This window comes from Platalea leucorodia (genome assembly GCF_965183815.1).
Source record: "Platalea leucorodia genome assembly, chromosome: 6".
NCBI classification, from domain to species: domain Eukaryota; kingdom Metazoa; phylum Chordata; class Aves; order Pelecaniformes; family Threskiornithidae; genus Platalea; species Platalea leucorodia.
Window position 1 is genome coordinate 1,253,080 of NC_138828.1, and position 18,796 is coordinate 1,271,875.

The 18,796-nt window shown below is 44.8% G+C and overlaps 1 long non-coding RNA gene across 1 annotated transcript; it reads left to right on the forward strand.

The window, feature by feature from the left end:
• On the forward strand, positions 1-18,346 carry LOC309591911. Its single transcript, XR_014228460.1, has 3 exons — positions 1-71; positions 14,910-14,991; positions 18,211-18,346. It is a non-coding gene; the product is annotated as an uncharacterized lncRNA (long non-coding RNA).
• The last annotated feature ends 450 nt before the right edge of the window (positions 18,347-18,796 follow it).

Consider the following 18,796-nt stretch of genomic DNA (forward strand, 5'->3'; position numbering starts at 1 on the left):
CCGGCATCACGGGTGGGTCACACCGGTGGAAACTCCGACTCTGCAAGATGCCACTGTGAAATGAGTCACAGGTGAGTGGGTAAGCCCCTTTCCCTAGATGACCACGAAATTGCTTTTCATTAACAGGAAACACTTCATTAATTAAAGAAATATAAAACCATAGAATATGTACAAAATCGGCCTCTACTTTGCTTTGTGGAAACTATAGGGGTTTTGTAATACTCTCTTTCTTGTGGTTATTTTCTTCTGTACCTTCGTACTTTTGCTGTTGTTATTATTATGTTACTCTTTGCAAACCTCCACTTCTGGTGGAGGGCATTTGATCTATGATTTTCCATCTGTGTGTCTTTGGGCTTTGATTTTTTATTCATTTTAAGACGTGGCAGAAGTAGGAGCTAATACTTTGTAGAAATGATAGCTCCTAGAACTGGATTTTAATGAGCTCCCCTTGTCTTTATATGCAATTACATTTTAAAAAATCTTTCTTTATATACTGAGATAACTTCTGCAGAAATACTCTACAGTACTTTCTGATACATTAAAACCTCGCATCACTGAAATAAGCAACAGAATCCAGACTGACCTTGTACTGCTGAGAACATACGGTATGTATTATTACGATAGGATGAATTGCTTTGCCTCATCAGGTGGAATTTTTTTTGGAGGATGACTGCTTCTTCTGAAGCCAAAACTTCTTAACTGTTTGCTGCTTTGAATGGGGGCAGAGGAAAATTCTAAAAGCTGCTGCAGGATTCCGCTTCTGAAATAAATTGAGGCACTTGTGCAAATGTAAATTAGGCCCTGTAACGAGTAAATGTCTTCCGATTATGATAAAATTAAAGGAAAAGTGAGGATGGGATCATGAAGGAGGATTATTCAGATAAAGTCAGAGATGTACAACTGCTTTTATTAACAATAGAAAATAATCCTAAAACACAAGTGGGCTTTTTGGGGGTTAAACATTAAGGGATCCCGTATTGTTGTGCCAGGTAATGGAGACAGTCAAAGGGGCACAGCATAGGACCAGATAGGAACGAATACAGGTTGCTTGTTCTCTGACTCATCAGGAAGGACACAGAGGTTTATGTATGCCGGACTGACATTCACGTAACATTACCGTACGTATCGGTGTCTGTAGTTGTACAGAATTAAGTTTCTAAATAGTCTTAGAGGATGTGTTCTGCATAGTAGCCTAATAAGATGTGTAGATATGGAATTAAGCACCTGTTTTTCCTGTAAATTTTCAGCTTGCAGGGAACATAGCTGGATTAGCTAACGTGAGCACATAAGCCCTTAATTACAGCCCTTCCGTGTGAAACCAGAGGTCTGCCTAGGGAGTATCCTCTCCTCGATCCTGGCCATCGGCAGATGTCTAGGAATGTGTAAGAAAAGATCAGGTGTGTTTGAGACTGATCCCTAGTAGTCTCCCACGCTGAGCCTGGTTTCCTTTGATGCCTCCTGATTCTTTTATGGGAGAACAAGAGTTAGATATTGATCCTTATCCCTGATTTCCATCTCCTTCATAATTCTGTAGACCTTTATCGGATCTCCGGGTGCTCTCTTTTTACTAAATGTTGTCGTGCTGCCTGATAGCAGCATAGGCTGGGTTGTTCATTCCTATCTCTGGACTTTTTGTTTCCCCCTAACGCACTCTTTCCAGGCCCAGCAAGCTGTTTACAGAAATGCAAACAAGGGTATCAATGGAAGTGTCTTCTGGCCCGTACACAAGGAGAAAATGCAAGTATAAATCGCACTGCCTAAGGAGCGTAGACCTCTTTTCCAAATAAACCCAAGAAACTGTTCTTTGTCTTTAATTTCATTAATGATTTTCGTTAACTCAAAGATAAAATTATTGCTTCTGTACTGTATAAGCAATGAAGGTGTTATTCTTTGTCTTCTTTGCGTAAAACCTACTACCTGTTGTGTTTTAAGGAAGTGTTATTTCTGCTTTCTTGATCCAGACAGATGAGATGCGTGTGGCTCTTGTATGTTACTCCTCAAATATAAAGAAAGGGCTTAGGTGTCTTACATCTATCCTATAAAACATAATGATCACAGTATAAAAAAACTTGATATGGAGCAAGGGGGACAACTGAGCAGAGTTCTGGTGCCCGCGTTCTGACTTGTGACTTAAGAGGTAGTGAGCGGAAGGGAAGACTTGGCCTGCAAAAAACCCGCAGTCAACAAAGATAAAATTCCTTTTGTGGTTACAGAGAGAAGTCAGAAAAGATGAACCATAAATGAAAAGGTCACATGTTTTATTGTCAACTCTTGTGATTTGGGCAAAAGAGAGGAGCTGCCGTTTCTATTTACTTAGGAGGCCCTAGTTTTGGAGACGTGAGACAGGTGAATGAAAAGCTGCTGAATTTCTGATGCATACAGTCTCTGACTGAAGAGAGTAACTCCTAAGCCTTAAACATGAGTATCGTAAACAATATCTGGTAGCCTCCAGCTGAATCAACACTTCTTTTGTCATAAGGGTCATAAATATAGTTATTGAGAAGCTTCCATTTTCTTGGTATAAGAGTGCCTTAACACGTACCAAGTGATAAGATTTCTGAGAAACGACGGCCTTATCAGCAATATATGACAGACAGGAATGCAGACTGTTCTGCGTCCGACTTTCGACATTGGCGTGTGGTGCAGAAGTCCCTGTCCAAATCACGCGGCAAAGCGGTACGTGCTAGATTAGTTCGGGTCAACCTGTAGGTGATACCACAGGCATAAAATCCGCTCATTCCACTAATTGAGGCTTCCACATCAGTTACGCTATGGCATAGCAAAGGGCAAGAGAGAGCCTGAGGTACCCGAGGGAAAAACTGGAGTTTCCCCGATCATTTTGTGTATGCTTCTGCCCACCTTTGCCTGACTTGTGGGTGACCTGGAACTTTACATTTCCTTGTGCTCCCATGAGCAGTGGGGGATTTCTTTCCCCTGGGAAACCCCTTGCGCTGCTCTGTACTCGTCTCCTTCAATGATTGCTCACCGGTATCTTTAGAAATCCTGCCTCATGCCTGGAATTTTAGATCCAAACATGTAAAAGAGCATTGAGAAATAGCTGAGCAGCTGGGTCACTGAATGTGACAGCTCCTGTTGGTTTTTTTTAAAGAATATTAGGTTCAGAATATTAGGGTAGTCCTGCTTGAGCTTTAGATTTCCTTCAGGCAAATTCTCCCTCTTATTTTCGTATACTTTTGGCCCTGTACGCAAAATCTATGCATTCTTTTGATCTGCAAAGGGGAAATGTCTCAGCTTCTTGGCCAGTTTGGCAACTGTCACACTGAATGACTTTTACATGAACGATACGGAACGAACGGCTGTAAATAGAAATGCAACCATGAGATACACGTTTAGTACCGATCTTCCTGATCAGCTTCAGTAGCGTCTGGGTCAGCCCTCTACAAAAATATTTGTTCTTTTTTGTTTAGTTGATATGCCATTCTGAAACCCTGACTCATTTTGATGAGCCCTTCTCAGGAAAGGCTCGCTGACATTCATGTCGTTGTCTCTGCCCCTCCTCCTGAAGCTGTTCGTGCTTCCTATTTACCACCATTAACACGAATAGAAATTGCATTCGTTTGTTTCTAAAGTGCTGGACGTGGAGTGGATTTTCTGCATCAGTCCTCTACTGGGCAGGTGTTGCAAAGGTCGCTGTGCGAGTGCTTGAACAAGGGAGTATTAATGAGTCATAAGGTTGCAGAGAGTCTCATGAGAAGAAGGATGAGAGGCAGAGCTCTGCTGTACCGCAGTGCTGCTTCCTCACAGTGCAGGAGATGACGATCCCTATTCCTGGGTTTTCCGGGCGGCCTGCGATTCTTGCTGCAGCGAAGTGCAGTTGCAACACCGATGCTGGTGAATATTTTTTTCCACTTACACCGCTGATGAAGTCTGTGGTTTAGAGGCAGGAGAAGCACCTTCGAGTTCTGTCTCGAGAGCACCTGGCACGTGGATCTCGCAGCAGCACAAGCAAGCGCTCCCGTGATACGCCATTGTATAACGCATCGAAAACCATCACTATCACTTCTTTCTCTCTCTTCTGATTTTCCTGTTAACCGGCTTAATTTCCCTTTGTTCATCTTGCTAGCTGTTCTGGATCCTAGTGCTGTGCATTTAATACTCCGCCCTTGCGGCTGGACTTCTAAAATTCATTCATGGCGACGTTGAGCATTGCTTCAGCAAAGTCCCTGAGCCTCGAGCAGAGCATCTACGGTTGACTCAGAACTTTATTCACAGTTTTCAGCCGTTTGAAAGAATCCAAAATTGCAGTCCTTCCTTTCTGTGCCCTTTGGCCCGCTAACAATACAATCAAAAGCCATTTACGGATGGGGTTTAATGGAAAATATTTGCCTTTGTATATTCCTGGGGTTTCCCCGTGTATGCAGTAATTGCATAGGAAATGAAGTAATCTGCAGAAAGGGAAGTAGTACGGCGGGGGGAGAAGAGAAGAAAGAAAATGGACAGGATGCTGCCGGAAGCATGATCGGGATGTTCATGCTACTCCACATGCAGCGACTTTTCTTAAAAACAAGTGACCACTGTGGTTTAATTGCAGTAGTTGCATTTTTAAGAAAAAAAAATTGCAGTAGGCTTACTCAGGGACTTTCCGGTATTTCAGCTGCTATCACCATGCGTTGCCTTTCCTATTAAATAAATACCTTTTTTCATTAATCATCATAAGCAACTGAAAACCAATTACAATACATGAACCAAAGAGTTCCTCAAGCAAATATTTTATTTAATGTGACAAGGCCAAGACTTCCAGGACCGAGCAGAAACAGTAGCTGAGAATAAGGACAGGACCGGAGGAGATACTTAGGAGTGGCACTCGCTCACGCTCTCTCCTTTACTCCCTGGCCCCCCCTTTGCAAGTTTCTATCCGCTCAGCTGTGCCGAAACTGGAAGTTTGTTTTCTAGGTAGCCGTTATCTTCTTGAGGGAGACGGTAAAGTAATGACAGTTTTTCCAAAGCTATTGTATTTTCAAGCCTATTGCAAAGCAAAGCAGAATTAACACCCCTGTGCTACACGGGTATTGCAATTCCACTCATCCGCCTCCTGGTGTAAATCAGGAATAAATGAAAACCAGTGGAGTCAGGCTTTGGCACTGGATCTAAATCTGAAGAGAACAAGGTCCTGAACTCAGAGGCAGCGATACGATGTGAACCACAAGAGCTACTAGGAGACAGAAGAGGGTGCATTCGCCTCAAATTCCTGTGTGTAAATCATCAAGGCATTTTTTATTGCCAAAGTTGCAGCTGCGTGGAGGAAAAATCACTTTGAACTGGAGACAGAGGGCTTACGCGTACGCTTTTTGCCCGCACCTGAGAGAGCAAAGGGTGAAGACAGAAGAACGTGGAGAGGAAGGGAGCTGCAGTCTGCATTTTATCCACGAGGGCCTGTCCCCATTGTGTGGGAAGATGCCTCCTCGAGGGACCGATCGTCATCGAGCAGACTGTATGTATGTTTACATCACCTAAGGAGTTTTTAGCTCCTGAAACAAAGACCTCTGACACTGGAGCTGAGGGAAAATGCTCCTGAGTAAGCGCCAAGCTGGAGGCCAAAATGGAGCAAACGCATCCTAAGGCATCTGCTTCTGGTGCAGTCCTGCTGGTCGGACACTGCAGAAACATTAGCTGACTCCAAGCACGTAACTCTTCCCCGGGAATTAATTTCTGCCAGTTTATTTACACATTAAATAATTTCCCTGCTGTGTGCATGGCATCGATTTTTGCAGATTAACAATTTGTGTGTGTTCTGCTCTGTGGTATTGCTGTGGAGGAGATTGGTTTTCCCTCTTCATAGGTGCAAATAAGGATGTGCGTTGCAGCTGCACCTGGGTATTCCGCTTCCTCCTGCAGTTGTTACAGATGCCGGGCAGACGTCAGGAAAGTCAGCTGAGATGGGAACAGCCCCCGGGTCCTGTCTCTTCCCACCCAGTCCCGCTCCTCAGGAAAAAAGAGCAAAGGCAGCACCTCCAGCATATACTTTTTCTGACTGGCAACAGTGTGCTGGAAGGTAATGGTTTTCAGGGGATGCAGACTAATTTTTGTTGTCACTGGCTTTCCCTCTTCTTTCCTTCATTTCATGTTGTAATTTTGTTCCTATATCAAATGGAAAACCCCAGGGAATAATTTACATTATTCTGACTTCTTGGCAACTCCTGCTATGGAGAACTTCCTTTAACTCCAGTGGATTTTATTACGCTGATCAAAAGTCAGCAGCAGGTCAAACAAATGCTTTAGGTATGACCTGTTTTGCCTTCTCCCACTCCTCTTAGATATGTTATAGCAAACCAGAATACTTGTGTGACAGGGGGAGTTTGTGAATTTGCACCTTGTTTTTTTCCAAGCGCTCACAAGTAGCTCTCTAGATTTTTAAAGGCCCAGTGACAGGAAGACAGAATTCATATTTTTTAAGCCTCCATAGGTTGCCTGCAATATTATAGCACTTTGGGAAAGCAACTCTATTTGTGTGTAAAGCTTCTCAGCTCTTGTGAACTTGAAATTAAAAATACCATTGTTTAGCAGTTTAAATCTATGTCTAACCACCTGGGTAGTTATATTCTGAATCATATCTCCTCACACCTGAAGTTTCTAGTGCATTTGCAATTCACCCCGGTGCTTTGGGGAAAGTGATGAATCTGTTCTTTAACTCCCCAAAAGAAAGTGACTTGAGAGCGGAGAGCAGTCATTTGTGACCGGACATAAACACCTCCTACCCAGACTGATCTTCTTAACCTGAGGTAGATCCTATCTCTGTGTGACTGATGTGCGTACAGCATGACGGCGTGTCTGATGTTTACCAAACCACCATCAACCGAGGTCTGACATAGCTTGAACTGTCACGGTTAGACTTGCTAGTTGTTTTATACCCTTAGCAATTCCTAAGGTGTGTCCTGAACTTCTGAAAGGCCTCCCCCCTACCTTCAGTATTACGCTTCAGTGTTTGTCCTTTTTGGGCTTGGATTCTCTTTGAATGAAAGGCATCTTCTCCTGTTTATTGTAGGAAAAGTATTTGTCATTGGATTCAATGAAAGATGTGAAAATTACTCTTCTATATCACCGTGTCTCTTACTTCCGGCCCAGAGCTAATTTACTCTTATAAAAAGTAAGGTAATTAGAATCCAGGAATTTACCCACTTCAATTTGGCATAAATGGCTGTGTTGACACAGGCCCTTAGTGGCCCGTGCCAAACCCAAACATCTGAATCTTTAAGGTAGATCAAGGATATAAACGTACAGCAAGGAGTTTGATTTTCCCCAGCACTTGTTTCCCGAAGGTCTGCCAATACCTGTTTGTTAAGTCCAACCTGTTGAGGTACCCGATCCCAGTACGAGGAAACCATCCATTATGAGCGTAAGGCACGCACTGGGGGTAGTCAGAGAGCCGAACGTTTAACCACCCACACAAAACTATATCCCTTCCCCATTCTTCTGACGTGTAATAACCACTGGAGAGTTTGGGAACTGTTAAGAGTCATTATAAGCTTCGATTCCAGCATATCTTTTATCCTTTTAATTTCTGAAGCGGCATGCATGACTGCACACTGGCTGGCAGTCTTTCAGAAGGTTCATCCTGTCAATCACACATATTCTTCAGAAAAGACTTCCATTGCTTCTGCAAAATCTCCATGATTTCTGCAGTTTTGGAGGACAAAAACTCCTTGGGTAGTAAGATGTCCTCCAGAAGAGTTTCTCATAGACTGTCAGAGAGTAAATGAGAAATGCAAGAGACCTAGGACCCCCTCTTCTTGGTCAGACTTCATGTTTGCATCTACTTTTCGGCTTTGATGATATGGGTTAAAAGATTCTCTCCTGAAAAGATTGTCCTCGCGCATTCCAGTTTTACTGTTCTACTTGAGGCATTTGGCCAAGTTCTGTTCCACCAAATCAACTAAGGATTTGCCAGTCTTAAAGGACCTGAGATACTTTGCGACAATGTTTTTTTTCTCCTTCATGCTTAGCGTGTCCTTCCTAGGAATCTTTGAGATGGTCCAAAAGCAACTCTGACTTTCCCACTACCCAGGAGGTCTGATGGGGCAAACCTTAGAGACTAGGTATGCCTCAGAGCTGGTAGGAAATAAACGGAGCGACGTAGTAAGCTCACCATTCACTGTCTGATTCGTAACACAGCCCTGAGAGCGAGAACTTGCCCAGTTCACCTTTTCCTGGTACTAGCATCAAATCTATCACCACAACTAAAAATGTTTTCCCTTTCGCTGAAGCTGACGTGAACAAAACCGTGTTACTTTGACGTTCGCTGTCTGCCATCTCAAAAATGTAGCCCTTCCTTACACTGTCTGTAGGCTTCATTTTGTTTTGGAAAAAGATCCCTCCTTCCCTAGATCGCCCAAAACTATCTTTCAGGTTTATTTGGATTCAAATGTCCCGTGTCTGACTTGAGAGATGTCTCACTGCCTGTTTCAGACAACCTCCTCAACAAATCATTGCGTGAACACTCTGAGTTGGAAATACTGACGTCCAATGGTACTGCGGGTATCATCTAACCAGACATCGTTACCTCTTCCTGAGCCAGATGGAGAATCACGGTTTCACAGAAAGACATGAGAGAATGAGGTTGGAAGAGCCCTCTGGAGAACGCCCAGTCCACGCTCATACAAACACATATGCGCGCGCGTGCGCGTGTCCTACCTGTTCAAAGCAGGGTCAAAGCAGGTTGCTCAGGACCTTGTCGAGTCGAGTTTTGAGCATCTCTAAGGACGGAGACTTCACAGCCTCCGTATGCTTTTGGTTTATGTCAGAGTTTTGTCAGGAGCTCCTTGTTCATCCACGCAGGCCTCCTGCTGCCTTTGCTCGATTTCCTCCTTGCTGGGATGGACCGCTCTTGAGGTTGGCGGGGAGGTGATACTTGAAAATCAACCAGCGCTCCTGGACCCCTCTGCGCTCCAGGATGGTCTCCCATGGGATTCTTCTGAGCAGATCCCTCAAGAGCCCCAAGTCTGCTCTCCTGAAGTCCACAGCTGTGATCCTGTTGTTTGCCTTGCTCCCTCCTTTCAGGATCCTGAACTCTGGCAGCACTCATCGAGGGTGCTGCAGCCACAGTTGCCCCCAGTGTGGTTTGTGCTACTAACCTAATCATTTTGGGGTGGTAAGAGGAGAGTGACATTGCTCAGACCAGCAAGGAGCACCAGTACAAAAATTGCAGTCAAGTCTTTGCCAGAACCTGACTCAGTGACTCAGTGTCACCTGCAACAAGAGGTGACGGGGTGATTCATGAATCCTGGCAAAGTAGTTAGGTGGTGACAGTTAGTCTGACAACGTATGGCATCCAGAGTTTGAGCCTTATGTCCAGCCTTGAATCTTACAAGGTCTCCTAGCACATTAACGTGGCTGCTCTAACACTCCTCCCGCTGCACATGAGCTTTATTGTTACTTTTGTGTTGACTGCAGATTTGGTACTGATCGCAGGTGGAGCGTGATGAGTGTTTCAAGAGTGACAAAAGCCTTCATGAGCATAGAAGGCCTAGCAAGCTTGGCCAGTTGGGACATGAGCAATTTTTTAGGCAAGAGTACCTTAAAGGGTGATTGCCGAGTGCCACATTCGAAGCATTTGACTGTCCAGCCTAGGCGTGTACTTACGTACAATTGCGTTCACTTGGAGCCATCTTTGGTGAAAGCTTTGAGTTACACACGTGGAACTGCAAAGGTCCTGTAACCACGCCGCACCTCTCAGCTCTGTTTCTGCAATTTTTAAACGCTTTTCTCTGTGAAATGAAAGTCACTTTGGAAAGTATTGCAGATAATAATATTGTCCAGTTCTGTGTGCCAGGAGCAGGGACAGGGGCTCGAGTGCTTTATCTCATTCTGTACGAGTGGCGGTTAGTTGTAAAACCCTGTGCAATTAGTAGTTCATAAGGATGTATCAGATGTAGCAGTATTTTTGATCAGGGAATGGTTACTAAACCAGAGTTTGAACACAGTTTCCTTCCAGCTAAGGTTGCAAAATAAGCAGGATGTGCACTTGTTGACTTGAACGTCACTCTGTTCACCTTTCATATGAGTTTTTGAGGTACGCTGTACAAGTGTGGGAAAGGGAATAGGTGCAGATGACACTTGAACTCGTAGCCTTTGCTATTGCAATCTTTAAGTAATAAGGCTTGAGCTTCAAGGTACAGAACTGGACAGGAAGGGAGAAAATGAGTTCTGGAGTATATTTGTGCAGCTTCCTCGAAATTTTTAGGGTTTTATGCCCAGGTCCAAGATAGAGCTCAATTTATCACCGACCTTTGAAGCACTGGCTACTGCCATATACATTCAGCATGAAAAAGCTGACGTATTCTTTGTTGCTGTGGCGTAAACACTCCTGCCATGACAGAGAAGAAGATCCTGTCCAAAGCTTTCTATCACAGCGGTACTTTTCATCAAGCACTGTTTTCATTGGTGTTTTGTGATACTCGTTTAAGAAGTTACTAATTAAAAATTGTGTGTCGTGTCTTAAACGCACCATATAATGCGTTCCGAGAGGAATGCTTGTAATTCCGCATAAGCCACTGCTTGTCCTACTCTTTTCACAACCCAGTCTGAAAGGAAATGCCAAACATGATGGTAATCATTTATCAAAAGAAATTCCAGATGAAAACCATGTGTCTGCAGCAGAAGGCGTAAGAGCAAAGAAGTTTGGTTTTCAGATACATTTTTTGAGTACTTATGTCATTTGTTGACAGTACGAAGTGTAAACCGGGTGGCACAAGTTCAGACAACGAATGAATTCCTTCCCTTCTGAAGTTACTAAAAATTAGGTTTTACTCTTTAGGCAGAACTTTAAGGCAAGTTGTGTCGCCCCATGGTGAGTTCCTCGGAGTCCTCCTCTATTGGCCTCTCCTTATTTCTTTTCTGAATCAATGATATTTCCCAGTTACCAGCAGTTATTGTGCTGTGTTACTATGTTTTGGACAAATTAATGCCGAAAGGAACAGCGTTTCTCATTAACATGCAGTCAAATCAGAGTTTCAGTGGAAGACTTTTGGGACTTATTTTGCGATCTGGGAATAGGAATGGGCTGAGACTTCTGCGGCGTTGTTATTACAGACCTGTTTTTTCACTCCAGTGCCGGTCATTTTATTTTTAGGGTGATTCTGCCTTATTTATTTGAGGGGGATCCCATTTTACACTCTGGCTCTGTGATCGCGGTAGTGAAATAACCGAAGAGACGCTGCAAAAGCTGCGCTGCAGAGGTGGGAACAAGAGGCCAGGGCTGAGGAAGGCAGAGGAACTTCTTACGCTGGCTTCCCCAAAGCTGTACGTCTCGAACTACATCCTTCGTTGTAACAACATAGCCTAGAAAATTATGCACTGTAATCCCCTGTATGAAGCATCAGACATGCCGTAGTAGCTGCCAGATAATATCGGAAGGATTAGCGACGATTGCTCTAAAGCCTTAAAGAACTAAGGCGCTATCAAATTAAGTTATACGACACAATGGAATTACAAGACATAATGACATTTTTATCACAGAACAAAAGCTGTCTTTATGAGGCCTTACTAACATATAGGTCACTTCATTTCATGGCAAGTTCAGTCACGTTGGCTCTTCCTGCTAGCAGCAACGGGTGAGAACGGAGGCAGTGCTGTGTATCTGATAATGCCTTGGATCCCTTAACCTCAGCAGCGACCAGTGAGGGTCTCGGGTCCGCAGTGCTGCTCAGGAAGCAGTCAGACCATACTGCTGTTATTTCTAGTTTACATCCACTATCACAACTATAGCACTACAGCTAGAGCCTTGCGCTGCACGGGACTGCTATGGTATGAAGGGACAACAGGCAGGCTGGAGGCAGAAGAGCAGTTGTTGCCTAAGGCGAGTCGCTTACAGTCGTGCCTCCCGTCTTTCAGACTGTGAATATATCTCCCTGTGCTGTTTATCTGCAAAAGGCAGCGTCGGTACATTGCATCTCTGCTGTTTTTCAGGGCCCTGTCCTCAAGGCCGCATGTAGCAGCCATTGCTCATTTCAAAATGAATCATTTGTTGTGGGGACATCCAAAGGCCATTTTCATGTCATTCTTTTACTTGGAGGCAGGAACTTTGTAATGAGTTCCAGCAAGACAATACAATCATAGCCGCATCGTGTTGCAATCTCGTTGTGTTGCACAGTGTCATCCTGGGAGCCCTGTGTAGGAAGTCGCTTCGGCACTAATGGCACGCAAGCGAGGACGCTGTCATTTTGAAAGAGAAGCGGTGGTCCCTCTTCAAGGACAGCCGGGCAGCTTCCTGCCTAGGAGCGGCAATCAGCATTTTAACATTTCCCCTCGGTGAGAATGCTTCTGCTCCGAGCAGGCGGCATTTCGCCACCGCGCAGCCGGAGTTCCTGGCGTAGCTCATTAGTGGGTTCAGAATAATCGTCTGTCCCTGTAAGAGGATCAGTAAGCGGATGCATTAGATCCTCTCTTTCAGCGTAGACCCCGCAGGCAGCGTACACTTGTAAAAGTGAGGAATGGCAGAGAGTGCACATACAGGGTTTCTAGCAGCACTTGCAGTCTTACCAGACGGCATCTTGCTGCCTTTGGCGCGGGGCTTGCAGTGGGTGCTAAGACTCTAGCACCAGCAAGCATCCCATTTTCCTATTTTTGAAGAGTATCGAGAAGAATGGGCTACTTATCCGAAGCGGAGCTTTTGCACACTGCAAAAATGAATAATAGTAGTGGTGACTCAGCCCTGAGGTGCTCTGCACACTGCCCCGGTGCTGAGCCACAGCTCTTCGAAATCGGATAGAGCCTTTCCACACCCTTCAGCGCTCTTGCACAACCAGCAGCTACTCGCTTGTGTCCCAGGCAGCGGAGGAGAGGCCTGAATCACAAAGCTGAGATCAGAAGCTGGATCTGAAGCTCCCATTCCCGTGCGGGTATTTGAATACAGAAATTTTGTCTAAGGCTCCCCCCAAGGATATGAAATCACTGCGTGAGAAGGAAACATAGATGTGCGTATTTACTAGCTGCTGTTATTTGGTAGGGGATGTGACATTAACATTCTGCAGGCAAGTTAGCAGCACGGCCTTTGATAGTTAAAGTTGCACTCTTCAATTTTCACGTGGATACTTAAAAAAGTGGCCCGATTTTCACATTTGTCACTGCTGTTGAAGTTGCTGGGTATCTGTGGGAGCAACGACCGAGGCAGTTTCATTATCTTACTTTAGAAGTGCCCGTGTGAAAGCATGGACCCCTTGGGAATCTTCAGCTTAAGGCAAGTCCCTTGTGAAAGAAAAATAGAAGGACAACCCAGGACAAAATCAGCAAGTAAATTAGATTTATTGCATGTGCATGATGTGGAAGATTGATAAACTCAGAGAAAAGACAGTGACGTGCCTAAAGCATTAACCTGGAACCCCGCAGATTTCAGTCCAGCTCTTGGCCTTGGTGCGGAGCTTTGTGACTCTGGGAGAGTCGATTAGGGCAGGATCTGCAAAGATCTCATCGAAGATGAGGCTGTCATCCTCAAAGGTCATGCCAGAGCAAATTAATTACCGCTGAAGATTTGAGCTTTATTTCTTTGTGCCTGACTCCTCCTCTATAAAATTACGTAGCTGCATAGATTGAAGCTGCCTGACTGCCAGGAGACGTGAGTCTTTTCTGGAGGTTCAGAAAAAGAAATACTCTCGAGTACACAGCATGGCGGAAGGTTAGTTGAAAGGCCTTGAGAACTGAGTGATGAATATTTTTATTTTATTAAAGAATGTATACACTTTAAAAAACAGGAGCAGAGGATTGCCATGGGTTACATGGTTAAATAAAGTATTGGCACAGTTCTTAGACACAACAAGTACAGACCTCAGACAATGTACGTGAAACCGGGTTTTCTTTTTGCAAATGTAGGATTTGTGAGTTACCGACTATACTTTAAAGTATGGATCTAGAAGACCTTTGAAAGAAACATCGCCGCCTTCATCCTGCGTCTTTTGCATGAAAAGATGCAAATTACCAGTACGAGCTTATCTTTAACACTTTAGGCAGTTGAACCTTTTAAAATGGAAACACAATCTGTAATTCAGAGAAAGAGAGGCTTGCTTTCTTCCTTTCTGAAATAACTCTACCTTATAATCCTCTGGAAAGGCTTCAAGCAATATGTTTCATCCTCATCGCATTTCATAAACAAATAAACTAACACAGAAGAAAGCACCTGAGTTGGATTGTGGTTTTCCTCCACACCTCAGAGACGGGAAATTCAGCTACAGGTGACACCCTGCCTTTCAAGGCAAGCTGATTTGTTTTGATAGCAATGCCAGTTAGCTGAAAGCCCCGCTTCCTGCCAGAAGTCGACGCAGGTCACACTTCTACTGTAGGATTTGCATGATTTATTTCTGTTTCGTATTCCTTTTGCATCCCTGATACATTGCTGGGGATTGCAAGGGTCTTATTCACCCCACTGAAGTCACTGAGGTTATTTCCCTCTCGCACGTTCCACTTGTGTAATCTGATATTTTTTCCCCCCGTCTCACATGCCTTAACAAGATCGCTGAAGTGAAAAACACGACCAAGGTTTTCTTCTGCTATGAGACACAGCGCATGTTTGATGGGAGAGAATGGTTTGTCTCTCTGCAGTCTAGAAACTCATTAATCTGAAAGCTAATAGGAAGGATATTTTCCTATTCACAGCAACGGCAGAAACAGCCTCTTGCACTTAAACCGGCATGGGCTAGAGTGGCCATAGCCGTTTCTTGTTTTGTCCAGGAATCAGCATTTGTGGTCCAGATTTTTTCCTTTAATAATATTTGGCTTTGCTAGGAATATTGGGATTTCTCTTCGCAAGCGCTTCACTAACAACTTCAAGCAAGCAGGAGACCATAGTATCATTTCAGCTTCTTTGTCCAGAACGGTTACCTTTTCTGTCGTTGCACTGTTGTAAAGCTTATAACCAAAACCAGACATCTCATGCCCTTTTTCTGCTCTTATTTCTTGTCCAGGAAGATCTACTGATATCCCTGAAGATGGACTCATTTTCTGTTTTACGTCTGCTCCCACAGCCTCAGCACGGGCAGCCCTTCGGTAAGGCAGCGCCATGTATGGTTATTCAGCATGGCTACGGGTGTACTGTGGAGAGTCTGTGAAAGACAGATGTGTCTAACTCCATCCCCTTCCTCCCCGCATTTTTATTCTCCTTCCCTCCCTCTTTTCTGCCCCAGGTCACCACAGTAAAACGCAGCACAATAAAATGTAATGACAGTGCTTCTTAAGGCAGTCTAAGTAGGAAGCCAACTTTCTCCCCTGGTATCTTTTAGCCAGGAGGTATAGGAAAGAGTGGTAAGGCAGCAGTATCCAGGCATGAAACATCCTTCTCCCAGGAACCCCCTCCGCGTTGCATGCCCCACCGTCTCTTCTGTTAAATAACAACAGCGTAAGCAGTTCCCAGACCTGGTGTTGCAGGGACTGCAGGCGTTTATGCAGCAAGAGAAAGGCGGGTGGCCCTCCCAGCGATGCCATAGCCTCCCTGTGGCGGGTCCACAGTTCCACCTGGAGGCCACGTCTCATACAGCAGCCTCTTGTCACAGGGAGCAGTCAGAGCCTGCTCTTCATGCTATTAAGGGATGGCTCCACACCAAATCCAAAACCTGTAGGTCTACCCCTGCGCTTCTCACGCACACCGAATTCATTCCATTACTTACGTACAAGAAAGTTGTGCTTTCACCCTGGAAGCTACCGCTGCGTTGAGACTGAAGTTGTTCCCCACCGTTCTCCCTAGCTGTAATCGCATAGTAGTTTTATGAGATACGATCAAAAGGTCACTGATGGGAGGCTTGATTGATACATGCTGTTATACATGAAGAGTTGTAGAGGACAAGGAGAACTGTTTCCTCTTGATATGCAACACAGCTCTTTCAGGTGGAAGTTTTCACCTGCCTGATTCGCTTCACTTCCAACAGCACAGGTCCCACAGCAGCTCTGTGGGACTCAGGCCACCCCTCTCCCATAAGAAAAGTGGCCATTGCTTAGTCCTGCTGTCTGTTTCTAAGCCTTTACCCTTCTGCACAAGTCATTTCTCACCTCTCTGGAGGGATTTTTGGTGATGGACATTGTTGATGTGCTCCAGGTAGCAAGAACATCCCTACCACCTGGGTCCCCGCTGCCTGCAGGCATCCTAACAGGTCCCGAGACACAGCTTTTGACAAAAGCTGTTAACCCTTCCCCAATATGTTAGGTGGAGTTCTTTTTGTTTTCTTTTCTTCTAACCTGCCTGGTAAAGACATCAACTTACTGGTCTGTGGTTTTCCATACATCCAGAAGATTTATCTTTAAAACAAGGCCATTTTCAAGTCTGGTACCTAGGCAGGTGTAAATGAGAGGTTTGGCACATGCTGTGTTTTATCCCCACATGTAGCATGCTACAGCTGGTACTCCTTTTGTCTTTTCTCTCCTTAACCATTCCTTAAGCCTTGGAAGCTACCTTCCCTGTTGTAACAGCCTCCTTAACACTTAATTACATGGGCCCTTAGAACAACTTTCCAACATAAATTTAACAGTGTTTTTTTGCACTCCCCAGTCAATAGAGCCTTCTCACAAACAGCAACACCCCACCCTCCCCCCCCCAAATGCTGACAGCTCTAGCACCCCATCCACCACAGGGAGAGCTAAAGTATTTCAGCTCAGCCAAGTTCAAGACCAGCTGTTACGGAACAGACTCACACCCACGGGGGCTGCGCCACCGGGCAGTGCCTGCGCTCCCCTGCAGCCCAACCATCCCACACAGGGCAGGCAGGTATGGGCCATTTCCCTATGGGGTAGTTTTGTTGACTTCAGTTCGATGTAATTACTAGTATTAGTGTTTATATTGGAACAGTGGGTTTTTACCGTATTTTAGAGATCAGGACAAAGACTAACAAGTGTGTAATCAGAAACACTTATAGTCTAAAGAGTCAAGAAAAGGTAAAGTACTAAGCAACAAGCCCAGTGTAAGACAAGCAGTTGGCATGTCAAATAACTTTTTAGTACATCATCTTCGTATACACCATTTGACTGCAACAGCAGTCACTCAGTTTATGTACCAGGGACGGCTTGCAATAACACATTTTTCTAGAAACGGAGTTAGTGGAAAATAGAGCTTAAGAAAAACAGAAGAAAATCAGAAGGAAAACTGATATCTGCCAGCTCTTACTTATCTGTCTTAATGATATCTCAATGGTATGTTGTCTATCTTGATAATAGACAAGAGAGCCAGCAGAAATTCTTTTTACATTCATAAGAACTTATGACAAAATCCAAGAGCCATATTGGGTTTGTTTCAGCAGGTATATTAAATACAAAGGCATACATTTTAGAAGACAATGTTCAGGTGATGAAATTTTAGTTCCTAACATTAGTGTTTGACGAGATACCAAATTAATTGAAGAAATTACTCTACTTTCTGTAATAGTTTAATGGAATACAATGAAAATTATTTTTACTCCACCAAGGCCCCAGCAGCTTGTAAAAATCAAGTGCTGCAGCAACACATGCAATCGGGCCAGAGAAACAAGTTCCTGGATACAAACTACATGAGGATTGGAGTCTCTTAGCTCAGCCCTTTTTAACTACAGTTGCCATTATGTTTGCCTCAAGCACCCTGAGAGATGAGGCAGAGCAGGAATAGCCGTGGCTCACCGTAGGTCCCTGGAGCACATTTTGCTGCAGAAGCCAGCAGGGGCCACTGCAAGATCACCACGTTGGGCTGCAGACTACCTGCAGCCCCAGCCCAGCTGGCGCTGGCAAGCACCCTACCCCACTACTTCCCTGGCAGCAGTTTACCTGCTCAGCACACCCCTTACTCATCTCCCCTGCTAAACATTTCCCCTGGTACCTTAGCAAGGCAAGCTGAGCAGAGCCAGAGGCTGCAGCCACACTGAAGCAAGAGTGCAGGTACCAGACGAAGTCACGGTGATGAAACAGGACCAATGAAAAACCAAGAAATCAAATCCCCACATGAAAACCAGATCATCCAGTGACTGCTCATCAAGTCTAGAACAACAAGAAAACAAGTCAGTCTGCAAAACAGGATCAGTAGGGTCCACAACCAGGCATAGACATGTTTACCACTGAGACAGACACCAACAGCCTTACAACACAGCTCAAAAAGCAAGAAACTACTCCAGCCTGAGCTTAAATAGGACCATGGGCCCATGGGTGAGGGTCAGGGGGTGGGGAGGTTCCAGGTGAGGCAAATCAGTATCATTAGGGTGAATTGGTGCCCTCGGAGTGCAGACAATGAAAGAGATCTTACTTTTCATTTTGCAGCATGGAGTTATGCATGTGTCATTGCCGTATGAAGTCCGATACGCTGGGAAGAAGCATATCCTGCACCTAGCAGGGCCTTGCCCATTGGTGTGGGGCAGAGGAAGCAGCAGGATCCAACCCCAGAAGATTGTCACCTTTGATGAAATTTCAGGTAAGACAGGCAGCTCTCCGTGAACACCAGAGACAACACTGTCGCTCTTTGAAAAACATTGTCACTTAAGTGCAAATTTCTGGTGTTTTATGTCAGGAGAGTGGTGCCACGCTCAAACGTTCACATCAGTCTTGTAAAAATGGTCATTGTTCTGTGAGTCTTCAATTTCCGGGTATTTCGCTAGATGTTCTGTAATTTTTCATGAAGGTGTCTGAAATTCTGAAATTTATTGCCGTAAGTGAAGGCTTGAAAATTCAGTGCCAACTCTTGCAGCGCTGAGGTACTACGGAAGCGCACAGGGGCCAGATCTACGCAGGGATCTACGCAGATCGCGGGTGCTGTGGGAGAGGAGCGTCCAGCTCCCTGTCCATATCCCTCCAGTAATAGCTGGACATTTACCGCTGGGACGCGGTGCCCGTTTCTGCAATACCTTTG